Source organism: Canis aureus, chromosome 30, assembly GCF_053574225.1.
Source record: "Canis aureus isolate CA01 chromosome 30, VMU_Caureus_v.1.0, whole genome shotgun sequence".
Taxonomy (NCBI): domain Eukaryota; kingdom Metazoa; phylum Chordata; class Mammalia; order Carnivora; family Canidae; genus Canis; species Canis aureus.
Window position 1 is genome coordinate 7015731 of NC_135640.1, and position 21522 is coordinate 7037252.

The following is a 21522-nucleotide window of genomic DNA, read 5'->3' on the forward strand; positions in this document are numbered from 1 at the left end:
TGTCATTATTGTTAAACATTATTGTTAAATAATATTGTTAAAGTTATTATTTTTGCCTTTATATTTTCAATGTATATGTTCAGATATTCATTCACTAAGTTCAGTCAAGTTTCAAGACCAGTAGTAAGAATAGTATGCATACTGGTGAAATATTCATCTCTAGTGCACGAGGAGGCACAATCACAAGATTTAGGAGTCAGGTGCCAGAAGTATGCTGGTGGGCTCTTTAGAGTGAAGTGGTCCTGCCGCTAGTCAGTAAGTGGACCTGATTTTTACTCTGTTGTGCTTTCCACTGGACCACAACTACTTTCCAGAATGAAATGATTCAACTCAAACACTTCCTATCTAAATAATTCAGTTTTAGAGTTAGGAACTCAAATATCGGGGCAGGAAAACTAGGAAAACATGGGAGTTCCCAAATGAAGTTATGACTCTCACTTCTGGGCAATTGGTTGAACAAAACAGTGAAGTAGTAAAATGAAATATTCATTATATACCCCCTAAACGCACACATACACACACACACACACACACACACACACACACACACACACTAAAATACAAACATTTTCTTTCTTTTGGAGTTTTCCCTCACCACTTCCCTAATCAAAATCTTCTCTCAGGACTGGCTCTGAGGAGCCCATTCATACTATATTGTATAAGTCTGATGTAATTTATAGCCTTTCAACCCTCCCTGTGGTGTTTATATTTTAAAAGGTATAGCATTTTGGGGAAACATGAGACTTAAAAGAAGGAACTTTTACCAGTAAAGTATTTAATGCATCATCCAGCAGTACAGACGTGCATTCCCAAGACTCTGGAAATCCCACCAGGTAGGCATTTACCTCCCACTCGGTGTCCTTATTTTACAGTCTAATCTAATCGGTTCTCTGGGCAGGTTCACTGTTTGCACGTACCTTAGTGTTTGCCCTAATGCTGACATTTACCTTTTCTTATAGGCCTTAAAATGTAGCTAAAATAATCCCTCTAGCATACTGTTGCTACTGGAAACATAAATTTAAGCTCTCTGATTTGCTGAGTAGGCCTGCATTAAAAAAAAAAAAAAAAAGAAGAAGAAGAAGGAGAAGAAGAATTGGTACACAGAAGGGCCTAAGATGATGCAGAGGTACTTAGATGAAAACAGACAATTTTGCAGCAGATTGCCTAACATATTGGCAGTTCTCAAATCACATCTCAAATCAGATGAAGTAAGTTTCAAAAAGTTATTTAGCATGAAGAATACATTATCAAATTCAGTGTATAAAATGTTAATGCGGATCTGCTGGCTCTCATTGCTGCTTGCTTGCAGTCCTCCCTCCTGCACCACTGGTATAAACCTGTCAGCATGAGGTGAGCATTCTCCCTCCAATCAACTAGCAGGCGTGCTTTTTAGACATCATCTCTGCATCCTTAACCACACATAGGTCACCTTTCGGCTCTCTTGAAATTAAAACATCAGTCTTAGAATGAAAATTTTCTATGCACCATCAACAGTGGTCAGATTTTCAGTAAAGGTTTGTATTGTTTCTGTGACCCACATTTGTGTTTTTTAGTACTATTGTGCAGGTATCCTAATAAGCGAGGGATGCTTTATTTGCCGTAACACATCTTATTTCTGAAATGACTCAGCTTTGGATTTTACAAATTATCCATCCTTAAAACTTTCCCATTGAATTGAGATCAAGTCACAACATCTTGTGGGCATGCTATTTTTTGCTGTCATTATGAGTACCTCCCAGAAGAGATACTTCATGAGTGGCAAATAAGCTCATGGAGTAGGGACAACTATTTGCAACCAAATTAAAGCATGGGAGTTAGCTAAGAGATGAGGACACTCAGGACTCATAGAGGTTGACTGCTTCATGTGACACAGCAGGAATTCTGCTACTGTGACCTTACATTAGCCTATGTTCAGTGGCAGGTATATCAGGGAGGCTTTCCTAAGAATATGGTATCTGAATTATTTACCTAGGACACTTCATTTAGTACATGGAGGGGGCGATACTTAGTTAAATTCTTTAATCTATAGAAGAATACATTCTAATTTTACTGAAACAAATACTTTTTTTCCTGTGTGCTAAAGTTCTCATGATGGGTTAATAATGTCTGCCATGGGGAGCTGCATTTTGGACATCTGGCTTTGGTTTATGTCTAACTTATCTTTCCTCAGATAACTATCTAGTAGCTTCTACTGACACCACATTTTCTGCCAGGCACTATCTCAGCCACTTTATATACAAAATATTTTTACTCTTTACAGATTCCCAATAACATAGGCATTAACTATGTTCATTTTATGAATTAGAAAACTAAATCTCAGCAAGATAGTCATACGTAAGATTAAGATCTTCATTTTACAGTGCCAAAATCACTTTATCACAATGAATCTCACGTGCTATCCATTCTTCCTTTTTGCCTCCCATATATTGGGCTCTTCACGTGGCAAGCTTCCTACCTTCCAAAGGGCCATACTCACGATTGTCAAATTGGCTAAAAGTTAATTATTGACCTAGTAGAAAGCGATCAAGCCTATGCACCAGAATGTGAAGACTACCTATCTGGAGGGTGCTCAGTTGCTACAGTGTCTTGGATAACTTTTTTCTTTGCAATGAAATACAGTAACTCAGAGATGATGCTCGAATTTGGATTTTCAAAATGACCTGAGATTTGGATTTTTAAAATGTTTTTTTCTTGAAGTGGTATGGCCAAATTGGGAGACATATCTGAACTCCTTTGAGGCTTATTGATAAATGTGGGTTTTAAATAATCATGTTTGTCTTATTTTAGTTGATATTTGTACTTTTAAAATTAATTTTGTTTTCAGCTACCACAAAAACTGAGATTTTGTAAGTGGACTTATTTTTCATATCACATTTTCTAATAACACCTAAATGGGAAATACAAATTTTATTATTAAATGTGTTTGTAATTAATATTTTATCTTGTTTCATTCACATTTCATTAGAAGAAAGAGAGACATTTGATTTTGCATAGAAACTGTGTGCTTTATTCTGTTTTTCTTTTTTAACTAGGCTTTTGCTATGAATTCCTTAGAATTTGGTTTATCCTGGATAAATGGAAAGTAATTCACCCTAAGAAGACTGTGAAACTGTTTTGTCTCAGCAGGCTTCATTGTGAAAGCCCAGCATGAGCTAGGGGTATGTGAGACAGGCCATGCTGGACCAGACTGTTGCTGTACATTTTAAATGTTCATGAATTACTATCAGTAGATTATGGGTAAAAAGCTGGACAAATGTGAACAGCATGAACATCAACTACACTTTAATTAGTGGTGGCTCCCCATTAAACAAAGTCACACATTAGACTGTAGAAAAAGCATAGCTAGGTTTAACTTTTAAATGTGATTCATTAAGCAGTATCATATCTATTAAATTAATGGTAACATTTTTGTTTATATGGCTGAAGTTTTACTAAGAGCTTTCACACATGTATTATCTCATTTGATCTTCACAATAGCCCTATGGGATAAATAAGGTATGTATTTTTCTCTTCATTTTATAAGATCATAAGGCTCAGCTATGTTAAGCCACTTACCCAGCATAGTAATTAAAAGAGTAGAATTCAAGCCCGTGCCTTCAAATTCCAAATCATTTATCATTCTGGCTCTGGTACCATCTTTAAAATCAATTGCATTCTGAACATAGATCTCTATACTAAAAATCTAGATACATTTCTAAAGCCACTGTATTTGATTTGACAAATCTTTCTTCAAGTACATTCTCTGATAATGATTAAATTTAATTGATGGAATCTTTAGAGTCCCTACAAGGAGTTAGCTTAGAAGCACAAGCTTTGAATTTTAGGAATAATAGTATAAAATCACAGGTTCCTGGGGTAATCATATGGGAACTGTCTGGGTTGTAACTTACAGATGCTATAAGCAGAACCAGTTTTTCTCAGAACCCATAAAATTTTTAAAATATTGTGCTTTCAAAAAAAAAAATAAAAAAAAATAAAATATTGTGCTTTCTTCACGACGAACAATGTATGTTCCAACACCACCCTATTTCTCTTGCTTTGTCTTTTTTAAAAAAAACAAATTTTGGTCATATGAACATCATATGGACAATAGGGGGGTGTTGTACTTTTTTACACAAATATCGCCAGATATCACCAGTTGGTGATAACAACTTAAATGTCATATCTTCAGAAAAATGGAGAAATCCAATTATCCCTTTTTGATGACAAACACCATAACATATATTTACAAACACATAAAACTAAGTAGTTAAGTCTTGGAATTCCTTTTCATCACTTTAGAGAGATGGACGACATACTATTACTTGCACAACATTTGTATTTAAATCTAAGTATAAAAATGAACTTAAGGAGACATGATTAAGGTAGAAGGATTAATTTCCTACAGACTGAAATATACAGAATGCTCCCAGTGGAATATTATCAGTATTCTACAGACTGCTTTCCTGACACCTCAGTTTTTCTTAGTTTTTGACTTTAAAATATAAGACCCTTATAACTAAATTTCTAAATATTATGACTTAAGTGCATACATATTATGTGTATACATATGTATACCAATTCTAGATGATCATTACTTGACCCTAAACAAAAGCAGCTCCTTGATTATAATAAGCTCCTGGAAATATTCTTTTTTTTTTTTTTTTTTTTTATTTATGATAGTCACAGAGAGAGAGAGAGAGAGGCAGAGACACAGGCAGAGGGAGAAGCAGGCTCCATGCACTGGGAGCCTGATGTGGGATTTGATCCCAGGTCTCCAGGATCGCGCTCTGGGCCAAAGGCAGGCGCCAAACCACTGCGCCACCCAGGGATCCCTCCTTGAAATATTCTTACAATGACTTCAATAACATGCCATATTAAATCACAAATAGATGGTAAAAACTATTTGTATGATGCTATAGATCTCCACATAAGCAGACTAAATAATCTAAATACATATGTACACTTAAAAATGTAAGTGGTACTCATCATATCAAAAATTTTCTGTATCTGGAATTATCAAATTTAATTATATTTTGAAGTCCCAGTACTTCATAACATTTTGATTCTGACATTCTATGCATCTCTGCATAGTTCTTTCTGAAAAAGAAAACACATTTAATGCTAATATTTCTCATTTGAATACACTGATTTGAGGCAATTCTTTAAATATTGAAATGATTAGAAATTACACCATTCATAAATGTATTACCCCTTTCAAAATATGCTAAAAATTTAAAAAGGAAAATAGCTACAAACATTTATTCAGCATTTATGTGCCAGGCACTGTCTGAACACTTGAGCATTTTACCTTTCTGTTGTAAGCACTTTTTAAAATTTTGCTTATTTATTTTAAAAGACTGTATTTGTTTATTAGAGAAAGGGAGAGAAAGAGTACAAGCAGAGACAGAGGCAGAGGAAGAGGTTAGAGAAAGAAACCTCAAGCCAACTCCTGCTGATCGTGGAGAGCCCCTTGGGGCTCCATCCCAAGACCCTGAGATTATGACCTGAGCCATTATGACCTGAGCCAAAATCAAGAGTTGGATGCTTAACCAACTGAGTCACCCAGATGCTCCCACTCCTGAGCACTTCTATGGTAGGTATGGCCTTTATTTTACAATTGAGGAAATGAATGTTTAGAGAAGGTAACAAAATGGACTTCCCAGTGATCACTAACAGGGACATGATAAAGCAGAGATTCCACTAACCCATCTATTTCACTCTACTAGCTCCAAGCATCTGTCCAATAACTTCCTAAAATAACTAGCTGACTCATGCTGATAACCTTAGTTTAAGTGCTTGCTCTGGACTGAATTATGTCACCCTCAAACTCAAATATTAAAGCCCTACTCCTAACGTGTTGGTATTTAAGAGATGAAGTCTTTGGGAGGTAATTAGATTTAGATAAGTTCAAAAGGGTGGAGCAGTCGTGATGGATTTTTTGCCTGTATGAAAATGAGACACCAGAAAGCTATGACTTTCTCTTTGCCAGGGGAGGACACAGCAAGAAGGCAGCCACCCACAAGCCAAGAAAAGAGCTCTCCAGAACCTGCATGCTAGCACCCTGATTTGGGACTTCTAGCCTCCAGAGCTTTGAGAAAATCAATTCTGCTGTATAAGCCACCTTGTCAATGGTATTTTGTTATGACAGCCCGAGCTAGGACAGTGCTCATACACTACCTTCACAGTAAATAGTCTTAGCAATCCTCTGTTTACCAAGAGTAACAAATTTTTTATTTATCTTCTGTTTGAGTAATTTTTGGATTGATTTATTTATCTAATTGTGATTTCTGGTTCATTTTTACTTTTCATGCTTTATTTTATTGAATTTTGAAATCTTTTTCCTCAAAATATTGCTAAGTAACTCTGAAATGACAACTACAAAAAAATACCAGGGTTTAAAACTCAACTAGATTATAAACCTAAACTCTTCAGTTCACCTTTCTCTGAAGACTAAATAATCATGAAGCTCACTAAGCACTTGCCATGTCTAATGGTGTCTTAATTTGGCTCTGCTTTTGTCTTGAAATTGTCCAGGTAATTATCAAGTCACTGAGAAATAAAGACGCGATAACTCAGCTTTTCACGTATAAGCAAGTTTATTCTGCTTCAGGGATTATTGAGCAAGCTCTCAAGTGATACAGGGTTCAATTCCAAAACATTCTTAAATGAAGGGCAATTTAGCAAAGGATTTTTTGTAATTGTGTTGCAAATATAAGGAAAAAAATCATGCCTTTGAATTAACTAGATTTCTTGAAACATTTGACTTCCTCACAGATCCTTTCATTCTCCTATTCTGTACATTCCTGCTTATCTTTTTCTTAAAGACATTGTTGACTTCTTTAGGACGGATTTGTTCTAATTCTCATATATCTCTGCTTAGCACTTATGAAAAGTGATAATAATTTTTTATTCATGTAAGTCTTACGTTTTAGATATTAGGTTCTTTCTTAGAAGGAATATTACAAATATTTGCGTGCAGATCTAGTGTTCAATATATAATATCTCTGTTGGTTGGTTGATCTAATGAAGGAAAGACTTAACTGAAAATATTTTGAAAGAGCATTCAAACATAGATATTAATTACTACTAAAACAGACTTACATTCAATGTAAACTCATGTGATTGAAATGATTTCTGAAAAATAGACATATTTCTCAAAAGTAGTGTAGAAAAATTATTTAAAAAAGAAAGTACGGAAACATTCAACAGAATGATAATTTATGTTCAGTCGTCTCAACAAGTAAAATTACAACAAAAATAAAAGCCATACTGGATATATAATAACTACTCATTTAAGATATGTGTGCATAGATATTTACACCTTTATGTATTGGAACAAATCTTCACATAGTAATAATAATAATAATAATACCTAACATATTTCCAAGCACTTACCATTTGTCTAATCTTGTTCTAAACTATTTTATATGTACTAATTCACTGAATTCTCACAGATGAAATATAATTCTAACACAAGACCATTATAAATAAAAATTTAGACAGAATTTTATAAGATTTTTGGGATTGGATTTGCTATGCATCAGAGTTCAACAAAAAATAAATTTGTTAATGAAACAATTTTAGGAAAGTCACTTGACAAATTCTCATCTGTCAAAAGCCTTTTATTTGATACCAGGAAAGATAGCAAAAATAGGTCAATATTTAGGTCAGTTATACCAAGACCCTCCCTGGAATAAATCATACCTATATTTGAAAAAGGAAATTTGATTAGTAATTTATTCAATGCTAATTAGTTTCTAGCCACAAGCCACCTTTACCACCCACATAACCCCTTCATTCCAATACCTTTGGGTTAATTCTAATCATATTCTGAAAGTTGTTTAACCTAACATGTCTTTAGGGGATAATTTTCTAACCACATTTTAAACTACCCCCCACAGTTTTCTAAAAACTAAGATGCATCACCAAAGTTCTCTTTTCTTCCTTTTTTCCCAAAATGGAACAAAGGAAATATTAAAACATAAGGGATAGATGATGATTTGATATTTTCTACTGGAGGAGGTATTGTTCCCCTGAAAATAAGTGGACAACCATATCTAAATTCTAGTTGTTGGCATTGTAGTAAACAATGAAAATGATTAAGTGGGTCAATAAAAAAACCTAGATTTCAAAGCTTTCAAGTTTTAAATAACATGAATGATTCTAATTTCAAATAACCAATAAAAACTGAAAAATATTATAGAGTGGATTCATTATAATCCTCACAATTCTTATGTTGAAGCCACTGACAATGATTTAGCTGACTAGAAATATTTACCTACTTGAGGTATTTGTATACTGAGAAATGGAAATGATGACTTCTCATATATGTATATAAGTGTATACATATACTACAGGGTGCATCTGTACACATGCAAAAATGCACAAACAAGAAATATATAAATATATTTATATGTCAGAGACATATGTTGAGCTTCCCTTTTTTTTTCTTTTCTTTCCCCCACTACCCAGGGCTATCTATTATTTTAAATGTATTTTATTAAGAAAGTAGTTCTTATTTTATTTTCATTCTTATTACTTTAAGAATTTCAGGAACTTAAACATTTTTGAATAATATTCCTTTTATTATAGGTAATTATCTTTTAAAAAATCTCATGTGTACTGAAGTTGTATATGTTAGCTTTATTTTTGGAGAAGGCATTATAAAATATTTATTATATAAAAGGTGACTAGCAACAGATAAGGTTTTAACTACGGTCTTATTGTGAGGATCAAATGGTCTAAAATATTTGAAAACACTTTGCCAAGTGATTATGAATTCTACTTTTTACTAGATCTCTTTTTTATTATCTCCATTAGGAAGCAAGTCAGGCATTTCTATCCCCATTTGACAGATATCAAAACTGAGGAAGTAGGCAAGGAAGGGACTTGTCAGGTATTAAGGGCAGAACTTAGGGAAAGTCAGTTTATCACCCAGTCTCTGACCACCAGCAATCTGTCTGTTGCTTTCTATGGAAAGGAGGCGAACGAGGAACTTTTGAACAATTTTGGTAATATACAGGTTTCTAGTTTAATGGTGTCAATTATAATGATGTTTGTTTGTTTTTAAAGATTTTATTTATTTATTCATAGAGACACAGAGAGAGAGAGAGAGAGAGGCAGAGACACAGGCAGAGGGAGAAGCAGGCTCCATGCAGGAAGCCCGATGTGGGACTGGATCCAGGGTCCACAGGATCACGCCCCGGGCTGCAGGCGGCGCTAAACCGGGGAGCCACCGGGGCTGCCCAATTATAATGATATTTGGTCTGTGTTGGTTTCTTGAAAGTAATCAAAACCTAATCAATATCAATATATACTTCTGTACTTAGGTTCTACATCCTTTGACCTATGATCACTGCTTCAGTAACTTTGAGACTTAATTTTACCATTATATTTTCAAAATCAAATGAAGTATAAATACACGGGCTAAATCAAGAGTTACCTCATTCCATTTCAAGTTTTTATTGTAAATCCAATAAAAATTCAAATTTTTATATATTTAATTTATTTTTAAAGATTTTATTTATTTATTCATGAGAGACACAGAGAGAAGGAGGCAGAGACACAGGCAGAGGGAGAAGCAGGCTCCTTGTGGAGAGCCTGATGCAGGACTCAATCACAGGACCCGGAGATCACAACCTGAGCCAAAGGCAGATGCTCAGGCATCCCAACTTATTTATCAGAGGAGGGCAAGGGCACAGGGAGAGGGAAAGAATGAATCTCAAGCAGACTTCCTGCTGAATGTGGAGCCCAAGGTAGGGATCAATTTTAGCACCTGGAGACTAAGACCTGAGCCAAAATCAAAAGTCCAGTGGTTAACCGTCTGAACCACCTAGGCTCTCCATACCTCACTCCATTTTTAAAAACTTGACTATATCATCCAACAATGGAGAACCATGGAATGCACCCACTTTAGATCAGTTGGTCTAGCAGCCTTGTGGAGGATGAATTTACTCATCAGAAATACTGTCCAGGAAGCTGTTGAAGCACACAAGCAAGAGATGATCAAGCCCTAAACTAAAACAGTGACAGTGGGGCCAAATGCCTACAAGAGAGGGAAGGAAAAGAATCCAGTTAAGAGTCTAGAGTCAATGGCTGCCTAGAATTCTGTTGGTTGCAAAGAAAATACAGGAAAAAGAATAAAATGAAGAAAAATGAAGGTGTGTAGGGAGGTTTTATATTTTAAAGGATTAGGCTTTAAGTATTATACATTAAGGTCATAATTCAAAACTGTTCAAATCTATTTCTCTTTCTATAAATATCTTGCAAATTTGTTATTTTAGGTATTAGCAGTGCATCTAAGGTACTTTACTTATTTATTTTAAGGGGAAAATAAGACACAATTTGAAAATAGCTTAAAACTTTTACCAACTATAGACTTTAACATCCCACAGTGTGCTTTAATGCTTCTAAGACTGTGGTTCCTAATTTGAAACATTTCACACCTAGTTAAATTTTAAGGGGTTGAAAACCCTGTAAATTCAAAATACAAATAAATATAATGGAAATGTGTGAATGCCTTCACTTGATATTCACAGATGGAAGGGTATAAAGCTGATATCAGTAGCAACAGAAATTAGAAACTAATCACCACTAATGTTAAATAAAGATGGCATAGAACAGAATAATCTGATTTAATTGAAATTTAAATTCATAGTATGCAAAAGAATAGGAATACAATCATCGCTTCATCCTTTATCAGCGCACACAAGCAATATCAGGTTGCACAATCACATTCCATTGCAAAGTATCATGATGCCATTTAATAAAGAATAGCTAGAGAAAGCGATGCTGACGAATAAATTATGGTTTTAAGTGCTTGAACTGCATATAAATTTACCTTCTGGAAGGGCTGTTAAACAAAAGAACTCTAGAATCTATTCAGAGTGCTATAAAAGAAAATGTATGGCCTTTGCCCTGTTTTTAACCTCATCTCTCATTACAAAACCTTTCTACCATACCAGTATGAAAACCTATTTTAAAGGAAAATTCAATGTCCTAATCTCAAAATAATACTACAAAGGTTCTATTTGTTGTTGTGGTAGAAGGTTGGGGATGAGTGGTAGATCTTTTGATTTATCTTTTAGACTATACTCTGTTGTGCTTTTAGTTTTGTTTTGAAAGTACTACTTAATCATTAGCACACCTGACAATGCTGACTTCCCACTTGTCAGCCCATGAAAGCTATACTGGGAAAAATGAAGAGTGATTAATAGGGCAGATTTATATAAATCCTGTAATATTAGAGGAGGATTTTTCAGTGGAATAGAGGACCTGATATGAGAGCATGAATGGAATAGGTGTTTAATATAATAGTATTGTTTATTTAGAAATGTCCTCTACTTGTCTGATTTTAACAGAAATGTTTATAAAAGAATTATAGCAGGATAGTTAAGAAATTTTATTTAAAAAAACATAAAAATAGACTTCTCAGACAGCAATGCTAAAATTAAACATTTAAAATATGTGTTTTATATAAATTATACATAAAAAACTTGTCACTAAAATGCAGCTAAATTAAATTCAAATTTGTAAGTAGTTAATGGTGAATCCACAGTGTCAATTGGAAAACCCATCGTAAGTCAGCAAAAATAAAGAAATAAATGATACAACATTCAAATGGGTTATACAGACCTCACTATCTATATAGGAAGTTTACCAGTTCATTGGCAAAGACAAATACTTTTCCTGGACTTGACATCTAGGACAATTTTGTTACAATGATCTTTATTTCAGTTAATTAACAATAGGATGCTGTCCACAATTATGTTCCATCTGTTGCTATTTCTTCTTGGTGGCTCTCCGTGAATACTAAATGACTATTATAAAGTAGAATGGAAGAGTTTTTTTTACATGAACAGAGATAAGATGTTTTCAAACTTTTGGTTTGGGGAGAAAAGTACAACTTTGAAAGAAAACGTGAGAATTGAAATAGAACTGCCAACTCCTCAATTTGAAAAGTTTGAAAATTAAATCCAAATAAAGAAGTATATAAAAGAGCTACAATGTACTATCATTATCATTTTATAAAAAACATGGTGCTTACAAGAGAGAAGATATGTGTATTTGTTTAATATTTTACTTATTTATTCATGGGAGACACAGAGAGAGAGGCAGAGAGGTAGGCTCAGAAGATGTAGGCTCCCTGTGGGGTGCCTAATATGGGACTTGATCCCAGGACCCCAGGATTATGATCTAAGTCAAAGGCAGATGCTCAACCGCTGAGCCACCCAGGTGGCCAAGAGAAGATTTGTGTTATATCAACACACATAAAAGGATATTATGTATGTATGTATATAAATACATATATAGTAAGTATATCTATATTACATAAATCATAAAAATGTTATATATACATTTATATATGAAGCATATATAATGTAATATATAAATGTATAGCATATACAAATTATATAAGCTGTATTCTATACATATTCTATACATATACATTCTATACATATTCTATACATATGCATAAACGTATATATTTATGAATCATACTATATTCTCTCTCTCTTTATATATATACACACATAAAACTGACTGACACAGGACCTCACCATTTTTAAGATGGCTTTTGGGAAATGCTGCTTTAAACTCATCTTTTAAAAAAATTATGAAGGTCAGGACTTTGAAAGAACCTATACGGTAAGAATTGAGATCTAATGTTTCCAAAATTGTTAGATATTCTTTGTTCTCAAATATGACCCTAATGTGTGACTTGAATCTGGCAGGTTCTTGAACCTTTCCTCAGCTATGAGGATTATGTGTCTGCAATTCTGGAATATTGCCGCTAGAGGCCAGCCTTCCTTGGGCAAATGATAAAGCAATGAACATTTTTCTCAAAGAAAATATCTTATTTTTATTTTTAAAAATTTTAAAAGATTTTATTTATTTATTCATGAGAGACACAAAGAGAGGAAGAGACATAGGCAGAGGGAGAAGCAGGCTCCATGCAGGGATCCCGATGCGGAAGTCCATCCCAGGACCCTGGGATTATGACTTGCGCCAAAGGCAGATGCTCAACCACTGAGCCACCCAGGTGTCTCAAGAAAATACCTTTTTAATGAAAATAAATAACTTTACTGTTTATATAACTAGTTTTTATATATATGTTACGTTTTTAAAAGTTGACAACCTTACTGATATCCTAAGAACTTTATGTAATTCTTTATCACTATAACAAGGTAAAACCATTTACTAAATTTTTTTTTTTTTGACTAAGCACTTTCCACAAATTGTATTAAAACTCACAAAATTCTATAGAAAAGATACTCTAATTTCCATGTTATAATGAAGACACTAAGGTTCATAGAGGTTAAAAATGCTCAGGGCTCTTCATATTTTGATTTCTGTCTACATTTTGATGGTCATTTTGAATTCTCAGCTAATGCTATGCTGAATTATTTACAGTTTCTTGAAAATTCTCATCTCACATATGTGTACATGTTAGTTAAAAATACCTCTGCAATATATCTTCACTCAGTCTCCCTTTTCCTTACTCAACATTTTAATATCTTACTCTTCTACAACTGTCATCTCAAATCATATTTTCTGTGGGAGATCTATTCTGCATGCATAATCATGAAATTACATTCCATAGAGTTCTCTTAAGTCATTTTTCTATAGTAATGTTATCAAGTATGTAATCCCAGGCAATGAACATAAGCTATTTATACCATATGAAAAGATATGTACTATACTATCTCCTTTATCTTGCATGAAATTTACCAAACCATTAGATTATCTAGCTACTAACAATAATTTTTAGAGTATATTTTGGACAAGTTAAAGTCTTTTGGTTGAAAGAGTCTAAATGAAACTAGGTTAAGCCAAAAAAAAATGTATCCGTACATGGAATTGGAAATTATGAGAATAATCTCATTTAAGCCCTGGCTAGATCCAGATACCCATGCTGCTTTCTTCATCAACAGTCGTATCTCATACTCAGGCTGGTGCAGGCTGGAAAGGAAAGACTGTTAACTGTTGAAGACTTAAATATCTTTATAGAAGACAGTTTTATAAAGAAAAAAAGTGATTCTCATCCCCCAGTATCCATTTAAATGCAGTGAGGAGCTCTGATCCTCCTTGGGTAATGGGTCTTCCATCTGAAGCAAAAAATGAGGTTTCATGATTGGCTAGGTCAGCGCCAGAGGTGCTTCTGTAACCAGAGATTTACAAAGCACACTAATGGAAAACTTCATCAAAACTATCTGGAATGACTGAAGGTTTCCCAATGCATAGAAAGGCTCCTACGGGCAGCCTGGGTGGCTCAGCGGTTTAGCGCCGCCTTCCGCCCAGGGCCTGATCCTGGAGATCTGGGATCGAGTCCCACGTGGGGCTTCCTGCATGGAGCATGCTTCTCCCTCTGCCAGTGTCTCTGCCTCTCTCTCTTTCTGTGTTTCTCATGAATAAATAAATAAAAATCTTGAAAAAAAAGAAATTTAAAAAAAGGCCCCTAATATAAAAAAAAAATTAAGAGGTATCTAACTAGAGATGCACAGCTAAGGAAATATATCATGCAACACAAGTTTTAACACTGAGTATATATTTTCCACTGCACATTTTATCAAGTTGCAATTTTTGTTTAACATGAGCCTATTTGAATATTTCTATGCTGCTAAAAGAGATGAAACAACTAAGCCCTTGAAGGTTAGTAAAGCTACGAGAAGCTGAACAGATTGTGAGTCTGTACATGATTCTGCCAGGGAACAGTTTTTGCAGATGATCTTGCCCTAGAGATATAACAGGAAAATATTCTTGTGACTATATATTATTTTACTATTTGGAACAGTGTAACATACTGACAATAAATGGACCTAAAACGAAGTAAATAAATCAAGTTGCTACAGGCAAAGCATACTTGCAGACTAAAATTCTCATTAGCAGCACAAAGCTAGAAGCCAAATTTTTGCTACCTTAGCAGCACCCTAGCCAGAGAGGCACTAATTAGACAAGGAGATAAACTGTGTTGCTAAAGCAAACCCATTCTTTGTTTATGATTAGGCACTGAATGACAGCACTGACCATCAAGATCCAAATTCCAGCTGTCTCATATAAAGAACAAGGGAACATCTATGACTTTTAGTCATAGACTAAAAGACACTTAGTCTTTTAAGACATAGACACTTGCCAGGCTGAGGACCGGAAATAGGGTCTTTGCTTGAACTGTAACTGGACAAAGTTTGACCTCAAATAGGTGAGGAATCAAGTAAAGTGAAACAGAGGGATGCATAAAATGATAAAATGAAATATTTCATGAATACACCAGGGCATAATCTGGAATAACCTTTAAGCACTGTAGACAGAAGATACTTTTTTTTTTTTTTTTTAAGTAGGTTCCATGCCCAGCATGGAGCCCAACACAGGGCTTGAACCATGACCCTGATATCAAGACCTGAGCGGAGATCAAGAGTCGGACACCTAACAGACTGAACCACTTAGGCAACCTGACTATAAACAGCTTAGAACAGCAGAAACTGGATTTCAAAACTAGCACTTACTTCATGTGTAGATTACTATAATGAATTCTTAAGTGATATCATTGATGTGGTGGAAAATTATGGGAACTGGTTATTGTGGGTATTTCATAAAGACCAGTAAGGTAACATTAATAGTAACAGATATCCTGAGAAGGGTAAAGCAGGAAACAAGACCAGATCAACTCATAGGGTGTCAGTAAGCCACTATGTCACAGTTTTATTATACATACCTTAGATCTGGACACTAATGCAATTGCTTCGTTTTAAGAACAGGATATGTGCAAGAAAATTTACCTTCCCAAGACCACATATTTATATGAGATCATAACTTGTATTAGAATTTAAGAATTTCGGGATCCCTGGGTGGCGCAGCGGTTTGGCGCCTGCCTTTGGCCCAGGGCGCGATCCTGGAGACCCGGGATCGAATCCCACGTCGCGCTCCCAGTGCATGGAGCCTGCTTCTCCCTCTGCCTGTGTCTCTGCCTCATTCTCTCTCTCTCTCTGTGACTATCACAAATAAATAAAAATTTTTAAAAAAATCTTAAAAAAAAAAAAAAGAATTTCAGGGACACCTGGATGGCTCAGTTGGTTAAGTTCTGCCTTCCGCTGAGGTCATGATCTCAGGGTCCTGGGATTCAGCCCTGCATCAGTCTCCTTGCTCAGCTGGGCAGGGATTCTGCTTCTTTCTCTCCTGCTTCTCCCCCGACTTGTGTATATACTCTTTCTCTCTCTCTCTCTCAAATAAATAAATAAAATCCTTAAAAAAATAATTTACGAATTTCTAATCTGATGTCTTTATATTATACTGGTTGCAGACAATAGAAATACCATCATCACCAAAAACACACATATTTCTACATTATGTTATTACTGATACTGACACTTGGGTCTTGAATTACGCTGTTATATTTTTGTCTAAAGACAATAATAACTTACTCGTTTCTGGCAAGGATGTCTTTTCTATTAAAATACATTATTTGCTAAAATCACTGCATTTTATGTATATTCCATTAGAGCACTATGTACAGTTAAATGTATGTACATCTTCATGCATAGCTTTAAAAAGCTATTTTAATTCATACATTTTTATAAAATTTTATAGCATGAAAATTCAAATTTTTGAAATAGAGGTCTACTAAACTGACTTGTTATTAGTTGCATGGCTAAGAGACACTGTGAAGTCAGCCTTGTCTTTGACATAGGCAATGTCAGAGCTCATTGCATACTATTGTCACTTCCTTGTCTGAAGGCCATGCCTCTCATTACCAGGGTCTGATGGCTGATGACTATAAAATATGAGCTCAACAGTACCTGGAAAGCAGACCTCCTTCACAAAATAGTCTCTGAGTTACCCTCAATGCCAGAAACTCATTTTATAGATAATATAATCTATCCACAACTAGAGAAAAGACTTATGAACCAAATATCTTTGGGACAAATAGCATATTAATTTGAATTCCCAACAAAACATGAGGAAAAATATCCTGGTCTATGATGTGATGTAAGAATTCAATCTACTATAGACATTTATCCATAAATACAGAACATAGAAATATGTACTTATAATCATCATTAATGAGATTTAACTGATTTTTAAGCATCAATTTATTTTTTTAAACTTCCTTTAAAGTTTTTTCCTTTAATGTTTAAGTTCACATATATGCACCCCAAGCTGACATTTTCCTAAATGGGTAGCCTACCAAATTTCAGCGGAAAAGAAAACTGTGTGGAGAACTATACTGTGAATTGTTTTAAGTATAAGAACCCGAGGCCACTCTTTTCCATCTTGCAAGGTGGCAGACGAAAAAGCCGAGAAGCCGGATACTAAGGAGAAGAAACCTGAAGTCAAGAAGGTTAATGCTGGTGGCAAGGCAAAGAAGGGGAACCTCAAGGCTAAAACGCCAAAGAAGGGGAAGCCCCACTGCAGCCGAAGCCCTGTCCTAGTCAGAGGAATTGGCAGATTTTCCCCATGGGCTGTGTATTCCAGAAAAGCCATGTACAAGAGGAAGTATTGGGCAGCTAAATCCAGGGTTGAAAAGAAAAAGAAGGAGAAGGTTCTTGCTACTGTTACAAAACCAGTTGGTGGTGACAAGAATGGTGGTACCCCAGTGGTTAAACTTCGCAAAACGCCTAGGTATTGTCCTACTGAAGATGTGCCTTGCAAGCTGTTGAGCCCTGGCAGGAAACCTTTCAGTCAGCGTGTGAGAAAGCTGCGAGCTAGCATCACCCCTGGGACCATTCTGATCACCCTCACTGGGCGCCACAGGGGCAAGAGGGTAGTTTTCCTGAAGCAACTGAGCAGTGGCTTGCTACTTGTGACTGCACCTCTGGCCCTCAACCGAGTTCCTCTGCGTAGAACACACCAGAAATTTGTCATTGCCACTTCCACCAAAATTGACGTAAGCAGTGTGAAAATCCCCAAACATCTCACTGATGCTTATTTCAAGAAGAAGAAGCTGCATAAACCCAGACACCGGGACGGGGAGATTTTTGACACAGAGAAGGAGAAATACGAGATTACAGAGCAGCGCAAGGTTGATCAGAAAGCTGTGGACTCGCAAATTCTGCCAAAAATCAAAGCTGTTCCTCAGCTTCAGGGCTACCTCCCCTCTGTGTTTTCTCTCACAAATGGAGTTTACCCTCACAAATTGGTGTTCTAAATTTCTTACAAAGAACCTAATTAAACAAGTGATCCATTAAAAAAAAAAAAAGAATCCGAGGCCATAATTCTATTTCACTAAGCTTTATAACTCAGCTGAAGAAAGCCACATTAAGGAAAGGAATTACATAAAATGAGAACGCTTGGCATAAATTATTAACATCTTGAAAGTACATTCATATGGATAATTTATTAATTTAATGTTCTTACTTTGAAGATTCATCAGTAAAATTATTAGAATTTTATGTCAAATGAAAGTCTTTTCATGGGATCCTTACTACAGAATAGTACAAACAGAAGGACAGGGAAACAGATTCTGTGCAATAGATGGGAATTCTCTTTTCTAGAGCAGCTTATCAGCCCCTTCAGGCAAAAGTCCACAACCATCAGCTTTGCATAATAAATAAAGGTAACAATAAGAATGATCATGCTACTGATATTTAATTATTCTTATAATAAAATTAAAAATTCTCAGGAACTCCTTTTAAATGTAACTCACGTATCTGTTTTCTGAGCTGCAACTCTCACTTTTCAACAGTACTCCATACCTGATTAGATTCACACAGAATCTTGGCAATACTTTCACTGGAAGATGATGTAGAAGCTAAATTAACAAATAATCATTTACTTTTCCAAAACAAGTTTTTTTATGAATTTATTTTTTATTGGTGTTCAATTGGCCAACATATAGCATAACACCCAGTGCTCATCCCATCAAGTGCCCCCCTCAGTGCCCATCACCCAGTCACCCCCACCCCCGCCCACCTCCCCTTCCACCACCCCTAGTTCGTTTCCCAGAGTTAGGAGTCTCTCAGATTCTGTCTCCCTTTCTATTATTTCCCACTCATTTTTCTCCTTTCCCCTTTATTCCCTTTCACTATTTTTTATATTCCCCGAATGAATGAGACCATATAATGTTTGTCCTTCTCCAATTGACTTACTTCACTCAGCATAATACCCTCCAGTTCCATCCACGTTGAAGCAAATGGTGGGTATTTGTCATTTCTAATGGCTGAGGAATATTCCATTGTATACATAAACCACATCTTCTTTATCCATTCATCTTTCGATGGACACCGAGGCTCCTTCCACAGTTTGGCTATTGTGGACATTGCTGCTAGAAACATCGGGGTGCAGGTGTCCCGGCATTCCAAAACAAGTTTTATTAATTTCCAGATTTGTGGCAATAGATTCTATCTGTAATGGAAGAACTCAGAATTCTATATTTTCCCTTAGATAATGACAACCATCTCTAATAATGTAAGCTATATCCAATCACTTTGTTAGGTTATGTACTTTTTGATACTCTAATTTAAGTCTGAAAATCAGTTTTTTTTAAGTGCTATCTATTTTTTACCTCACAAAAATATATCATATGCCTCAGAAAAAATTTATATCAGCACTTAGGGAACTTTAATAATACAATATAGACATTAAGAGTACTCCATGTGTCTACAAGACTGAAGCTAAATATATCTCATAATTTACATTGTTGAAATCTATTAGTTCAGCTCCTTAAAGAATAATTTTATTTCTTTTTGATTCTTCACATTAATTTTTATATATTAGGCTTTCAAAAACTTATTACTTAGGTTTTGTAAACTATTTCCATTATAATACTGGGTACCCTCTCTGGTAGCCTCCATCTTCATGTGCATTAACTATAAACTCATGTTTATTTAGGCTTCTGTTGTGACTACAAAAGTTTCTTCAAAGTCAATAGAAATGATCTGTCAGATATTTGAAAGATAGTACATAAGCAGATTGTCAAATAAATATGTAGACTGAAAGATATATCAGGAGTTATCTTTTTAAAATAACTATTCTGAATTTTCAAATTAATCTGTCAAATCTTCAAACAACACTCATAAAAGCAATCTAACTTAAAGGATAATCACCAAACATTTATGTTACGTAATTGTTCTCTGAATATCAGTTATGTATAACAAACTGTGTTCCCATATAGCAGGGTCACTTTGCCACTGGAGATTAAAGGAAATGTCCTTTGAATTAGACTTAATCAACTCACTTTAATTTGTCAAACTAGAATTGTCTAGAAATATTGAATAACATCTTTGCAAGACTGTAAGATTCTCTCAGAAATCCCTCTTAACCCTCATTGCCAAGTCATGGATCAAGTCTTTCTATCCAACATAAATCACTGCAATACATTTCTAAGTAACATCATTTACTCAAGTTTCTCCCATTTCCTTCCATCTTCCACATAGTTGCCATCAGAAAGCTTCTTCTTCTAAAACACTGATGGGACCAAATCATCCACTTTTAAAAACCTATAGTGGCATGACACACCTACCAGAATGACTAAAATTTAAAAAAATCAACAACACAAAATCTTGACAAGGATTTGGAGAGACTGGATAACTCAGATATTGTAGGTGAAAATCTAAATGGTTCAGCCACTTTGTAAAACAATTAGTTTCTTATAAAGCTAAATATGCATCTATGACATGAATCATCAATTGCACTGCTGGGCATTCATTCCAGAGAAACAAAAACATATTCTCACAAAATCCTGTACACAAATGTTCATAACAATTTTATCTATAATAGCCAAAAACTGGAAACAACCCAGAAACATGCAATGGCTGAATGATTAAATACATATATTATATTCTTTTTTTTGGTAAAGATTTTATTTATTCATTAGAGAGAGAGAGCACGTATGAGTGATGGCCTGAGGGACCGAGGGAGAGGGTGGGGAAGAGCCAGACTTCCTGCTGAGCATGGAGCCAGATGCAGGCCTCAATCCCAGGACCCCAAGATCATGACATGAGCAAAGTCAGATGCTGAACCAACTGAGCCCTGCAGGCACCCCCACTATATTATATTCTTACAATTGAATATGACTCAGTGCCCAAAAAGAACAAACTATCGATACATACAACTTGTATAGATCCAAGGGAATTAGGTTGAATGAAAAGAATCCAAACAATTGCAAAAAGTTCATGTAATATTATTTATGATTCTATTTTTTAATTTTTAAAATATTTTATTTATTTATTCATGAGAGAGAGAGAGGCAGAGACAGGAAGAGGGAGAAGCAGACTCCCTGCAGGGAGCCCAATGCAGCACTCCATCCTAGGACCCCAGGATCATGACCTGAGCCAGAAGCAGACACTCAACCACTGAGCCACCCAGGGACCCCTCCATTTATTTTTTTTAAGATTTATTTATTTATTTTAGAGGGAGAGAGAGAGAGAGAGAGAACATGAGCAGGGGGAGGAACAGAAGGAAAAGGAGAGAATCTCAAGCAGACTCCCTGCTGATCTCAAAGCCCATCATTGGACTCTATCTCACCACCCTGAGATCATGACATCAGGAGTCGGGCACTTAACTGGCTAAGGAACCCAGCTGCCCCGATTTATGATTCCATTTAAG

The 21522-nt window shown here is 35.3% G+C and overlaps 1 protein-coding gene and 1 pseudogene across 3 annotated transcripts in view; one reads left to right on the top strand and one right to left on the bottom strand.

Annotated features, from left to right (window-relative positions):
- Positions 1-21522, bottom strand: part of CADM2 (cell adhesion molecule 2) — a 1060955-nt gene that overhangs the window by 460189 nt on the left and 579244 nt on the right. The window lies entirely within an intron of this gene.
- Positions 17350-18178, top strand: LOC144301576 (large ribosomal subunit protein eL6 pseudogene; annotated as a pseudogene).